This window comes from Myotis myotis, unplaced genomic scaffold, assembly GCF_014108235.1.
Source record: "Myotis myotis isolate mMyoMyo1 unplaced genomic scaffold, mMyoMyo1.p scaffold_m19_p_3, whole genome shotgun sequence".
NCBI classification, from domain to species: domain Eukaryota; kingdom Metazoa; phylum Chordata; class Mammalia; order Chiroptera; family Vespertilionidae; genus Myotis; species Myotis myotis.
The window spans coordinates 11,201,317-11,207,060 of record NW_023416335.1 but is presented as its reverse complement, the minus strand read 5'-3'; the positions used below and the strand labels follow the sequence as shown (position 1 = coordinate 11,207,060).

The 5,744-nt window shown below is 34.5% G+C and overlaps 1 pseudogene; it reads left to right on the top strand.

Moving 5' to 3' along the window:
• Positions 1-4,196: 4,196 nt before the first annotated feature.
• LOC118649767 lies at positions 4,197-5,196 on the top strand (annotated as a pseudogene).
• Positions 5,197-5,744: the final 548 nt, after the last annotated feature.

The following is a 5,744-nucleotide window of genomic DNA, read 5'->3' as shown; positions in this document are numbered from 1 at the left end:
TAGAACACTAGTTTCTGCATGCAAAAACATATTTGTCTTGCCAGGAAAGTAATTGAGAAACAGTGGTGAGTAAGTGGCTCAACCTTGATACAGAAACTTTTATCAAAAGACTTTCTATCAGTTAAGGAAACTGAGAATTGGCCACTGACATATGCGTTGGTCTAGCTCAGCAGTTCTCAACCTGTGGGTCGCGACCCCTTTGGGGGTCAAACGACCCTTTCACAGGGGTCGCCTAAGACCATAGGAAAACACATATATAATTACATATTGTTTTTGTGATTAATCACTATGCTTTAATTATGTTCAATTTGTAACAATGAAAATACCTCCTGCCTATCAGATATTTACATTATGATTCATAACAGTAGCAAAATTATAGTTATGAAGTAGCAACGAAAATAATTTTATGGTTGGGGGTCACCACAATATGAGGAAATGTATTAAAGGGTCGCGGCATTAGGAAGGTTGAGAACCACTCGTCTAGCTTCTGTTTGTGTTTTAATTGAACACTCAAAAAGATGCATAGTAAAATAAATGTGTATTTCTCCCCATGCATTCACTCTAAGAGAAGAAGATAAGCTAATCGGATTACAAAATCAACTGCAAGTTGATGCTTTATTCACTTGGTACTAATCAGTTTTATGATGATGCTTACTTACCCTTCTTTAAACAATCACTGAACTACTAAATTGTACTTTTTTATTTTAAAATAAAATTACTTTCACATGTTTGCATTCCAGTGATAATTATTTCTCTGAATGAGTCACTCCCACTGAAAAGATCTGACATCCATTCATTATTGAGTTATGGTAATAACATTGTAGTTACTGGAGCTTACAGTGCAAGGTTGCAATAGAAAATAGGAGAAAGGAAATCCTAGGGAAACTGCCAGCCTTCTTAAATGTGTCTGAAAGACTTATACCAAGAATGTGTTTACTGCTTTGCTGTATATAATATTCTTTATATCCTTGTAACCATACAAGAATTAAGAAAAAAATTAATTTGTCTTTGTTAGAAGAGCACAAAGACATTGAGACAGATTTTCAAAAGCTTTACTATATCAGTACCAAATGACTCCACATGAAGTTAGACAAGGTTACCCAAGAGCATATATGATCCCAGGAATATATTCTGGCATATGTGGGGAAAAACAAAACTCAATTTGAAACATCTGCACTTACCCTAAACACTTCATAACACTGATAGTAGTTGAGTTACTAGTATTTGAGGATAGAGTTCAAAGAAAGGATTAGCCAGGAGTAGAGAAGATGAACTTAAGTAAGCAAATTCCTCCTTTCAAGAGTTTATGGGTTCAACACCCGTGCCATCGCCCAGTGAAAAAGTGTAAAAAAAGGTGTGAAAAATTATTAGAGAGGAACATTTTTCAGAATTGCAGAATAAGGACCTCTAAAATCTGTTTTTCCTTAAAAGCAATGAGAGCACTAATTTAAAATGTTGAAATTAACATTTTCAAAACTACAAAGTTAACCAAAGGCTTCCAACAACCTGAGGACCATTTATTTAAAAATCACACAACAAAAAACAAACAAACAAATAAAAACAGCTAAATATCAGTAAGAACAGCAAGGACCTTATCCCAATTTGACTTGCTCTATCCCCTTCCCTCTCTGCCCAGCTCCATAATAACCTGGACCAGGAGCAGCCTTGCAGCCATGGTAACAATGAAACCAAGCAGCCTAGCAGCCCCTAGAGGTGACAAAACTGGGTTTGAAGCTCTTCAGAAAGCTTAATCCCATATATTTTGTCTGTCTGGAAGCTCCCTGAAAAAGATCTATTAACAGAGATTCTCTTTTTCACTTGATCCAGAGTATATTCAGTGGGGAAAGCCTTATTACCAGGACATTTGTTGAAAACAATTGCTTAACATCTGAACAGTGATAACAGTTGGGGCAAACAAGATGGTAGCCTAAAAGGTAAAAGGAAGATCTGGAGAATGACATTTCATAGTTGACTTTTAAAAGCTCCAAAATATTCTTGGGAATATACACAGCCCATACATCTGAAGGACTTTGCACATACCCAAGAAGACCCGAGAAAGCCCTAATCCAGTGATGGAGAGCCTTTTGAGCTCAGCGTGTCAGCATTTTGAAAAACCCTAACTTAACTCTGGTGCCGTGTCACATATAGACATTTTTTTATATTTGCAACCATAGTAAAACAAAGACTTATATTTTTGATACTTATTTTATATATTTAAATGCCATTTAATAAAGAAAAATCAACCAAAAAAATGAGTTCGCATGTCACCTCTGACACGCGTGTCATAAGTTCGCCATCACTGCCCTAATCTCTCACCAGTGATGGAATTAAGAAGGTTGATGGACTCACCCAGATTTCACCTGTGGTTGAACTAAAGTTTTGAACACACAAGGACTGAAGACTAAAGCACAGAATTAAAGTGCTTGAATGATGAAGGCATGTTTCAACACACACACACACACACACAGCCCCTCTGAAAAGAGTAGGAGACATTGTTTCAAGGAAAGATTGATTTAAAGACAATCAATCATTTTCTCTAGCAAGCTAAATGAGCCATGACTTCAGTGACTGCACATGGCAGAGTATATAGACTTTGAAGAATTATTACAAGAAAGTTGCAAAACAAACAGAATAAACAATAACAAATAGCAACAACATTTTTGGGAAAGATGGGGAATTTTATTTCCACAATAGTCACATTATAAAATGTCCAGTTAAAAAAATAGTATAATACACACAAGGCAATAGGAAAGGATACATCACACATAGGAAATAATACAGTTAATAGAAACTGCCTGAGGAAACCTAACTGTTAGACTTACTAAACAAAGAATTTTAATCAACTCTTCTACATATTTTAAAAAAAAATTTTTTAAATCCTGTGTCTGAAGAATGAAAGGGAAGTTTGGGAATACTATATCACCAAATAAAATATATCAATTAAAAGAAATTATAAAATAAATGAATGAAATAGAATTTCTGGAGCTTAAAAGTAAAATAATTGAAATGAAAAATTTACTAGAAACAACAACAGATATGTGTGGGTGGAAGAAAAAATTTGTGAACTTAAAGGGAAATAAATTGAAATTATCCTGTGTGAAGTACTGAAAGAAAAAAAAATGAATGAAAATAAAACCTCACAGATATGTGGGACAAAACTAGCATATGTGTAATGAGAGTCAAGGATACGGGGAGAGAAAAGGGGGCAGAAAAAAACATTTGAAAGAATAAGGTGGAAAAGTTCCCAAATTTGATGAAAATGATAATTCCAGGTATTAATTGCATGTATATTTGTTCTATAGCACATATAAATCTGTATGAACAAAAAAAGTATGGTATACCTACTTAACCATTCTCTCTGCAATGGAAAGAAAGGACATTTGTGTACATTACTAAATCAAACTTGCTCTATCTTAATTTGTAATTTATTGGCAAAAACCTACAAAAATATTTTAATTGACATAATGATTTTATTGAAAACAATGTATGTTAGATCATATAGCACTTAGAACTCTTTAGAGTTATGAGTTCAGGGTATGAACCTATATAATCTGACTTTGAATCCAAGACCTTCCCAATTCCACTAATATCAGTGAAAACATTCAGTTTTCACCTGGAGCTTATAGGCATTAATGTGGTAGTTACCATTAAATCCAATTATTGCAGTTTTAAAGATAAGCACTTGAAGAGCACATAGGTGGGATTGCTAACCTACCTTTTAACATGATGGTACTTTTCTGCAAGGAAACTCCTGATGAGGGATATTTGACGATATTAAGGCACTAGGAAGACATAGGCAGGAAAAATACAATGGTAAAGACTGAGATGCAGAGAGGAAATCAGGAATCTGGGAAGTCATGAGGACCTTTAAAAGTATTAAATTAGATTACATTATAATCAAAACTGTGAGAAGTGTGATGCCATCAAAATCAGAGAGTAAGTATGATAGTACTTTGTATGTTAGGTTAATGAGTTTAGATTTGTGCTAAGTGCAATCGATAATAAATGGAGTATAAAGGAAACTATTTTCAGATTTGGATTTTAAGAAAATTCACTCTAGACAGCTGGAGGCAGTGGTGGTAATTGGTGTGGATGTTTTCCAGCCATGGTAACCCCTCCAAATTCTTCCATCTTCCAGCCACAGCTCTTAGAACAACTTTGGGAAAGAAATTTTGCATCTGCTCTCTCCTCTAGAAATGGCCAATGTGCTCCGTAACAGAGCCAGAGTAGTTTCGTAACTTCCAGGATTTTGCTCTTTAGTTAAAATTGTTGTCGATCTAAAGCCTTTTTAACTGGAGGATCTTCAGTTTCTGGTGAGTCATGTGACCACTGCACCTCCCTATGTATGCTCTTGAACAATATGGTCTGAGAACATAGGTTTTGACTGTCACCTCGTTGGGACCATGTCACAGAAGAACAGCCAGGTTTATATAACTTAACCAGATGTTCTAGCAAAACCTTTATCAAGTGAAAGATATGAGTTTGCAATGGCACAATATGTGAATGAATTTCAGGGTAATGATGCACCTGTTGCACAAGAAATTAACAGTGCAGAAACATACTTAGAAAGTGCCAGCGTAGAGTGCACAATCCAAACATGTCCAGAATTGCTGCTAAGAGGTTTTCAATTCTGTTTCCAGAAGTGGCCTCCAACAAACTAATGATTCCGATGTAACACAGAAAACTAAGAATGATATGACTATTTGGAGCGAGGAGGTAGATAATGAAAGAGACATGCTCTTAAAAATGTTCATCAGTGGTGCTAGGGAAATAAGCTACACTCTTTGAGCCAAAGGCTATTTGGCTGACTTTATTGACCCATCCTTGTTTTGGTACTTTTTGGATCAGACACAGTAGGACAAAAGTAGGTTTATAGTTGTTCCCATGGAAAATAATATAATAATAAATAATAACACAAGAATAAAGTCTGTGTTTTGTGTACTCATAACTGTAAACCTACTTTTGCCCTATCCTGTATACAAACAACACTCTTTTGAAACAGATGAATGCTATCAACATTTAGGATTCTCTTTTGATGATCTTGGCCGCAGTAAAGTGATCCATCATAGTCTCTGGGGTATCCACATTGTTGTAGGAACTATCTTCACAGATGCAGCATCAGAAAGCCATATTATAAAGAAATTAAATGGCAACCAGCAGCAGTGCCAATTTATTTGCTGTACCATTTGTACTTAACATTTGGGTTGCTCTATAAATATTTGGGTTGATCTATAAACACCTATATAGAGAATGTTTGGTCATTAGTTTAGCCAGTTTTTTAAACATTTCACTGTTAATAATGACTATTTTCAAACTGTTTTTTAAAATTATTATATACTTCCATAATTTGAATGGATTGGAATATATTTATAGCTTGGGACTCCTAACCTGTTTGATTATGGATCTACAATAGTAAGACAATTTAAAAATTGACAGCTATATTATTGAAGTATAATGCTATCTTTATACCAATTTAGTATGTTTAAAGCATTTATTCATATGTAAACACATACCTGACATTCTTGGAAGTTTCTAGTTTAATATTTATTGAGCTTTTGGAGTACCTCCATTTATTACAGTCAGTTGTATATGGGCATTTGCAAGTAAATTACTATATTAGAATTAATTACTTAATTTCATTAATGAATAGCTATAAGACTGATATACAGTGTTTCTGTGTGATTTAAAGGCTGATTTTCAAAGACCTGTATCCCACTATTTCAAACATAAGTTCACTTGTAGCA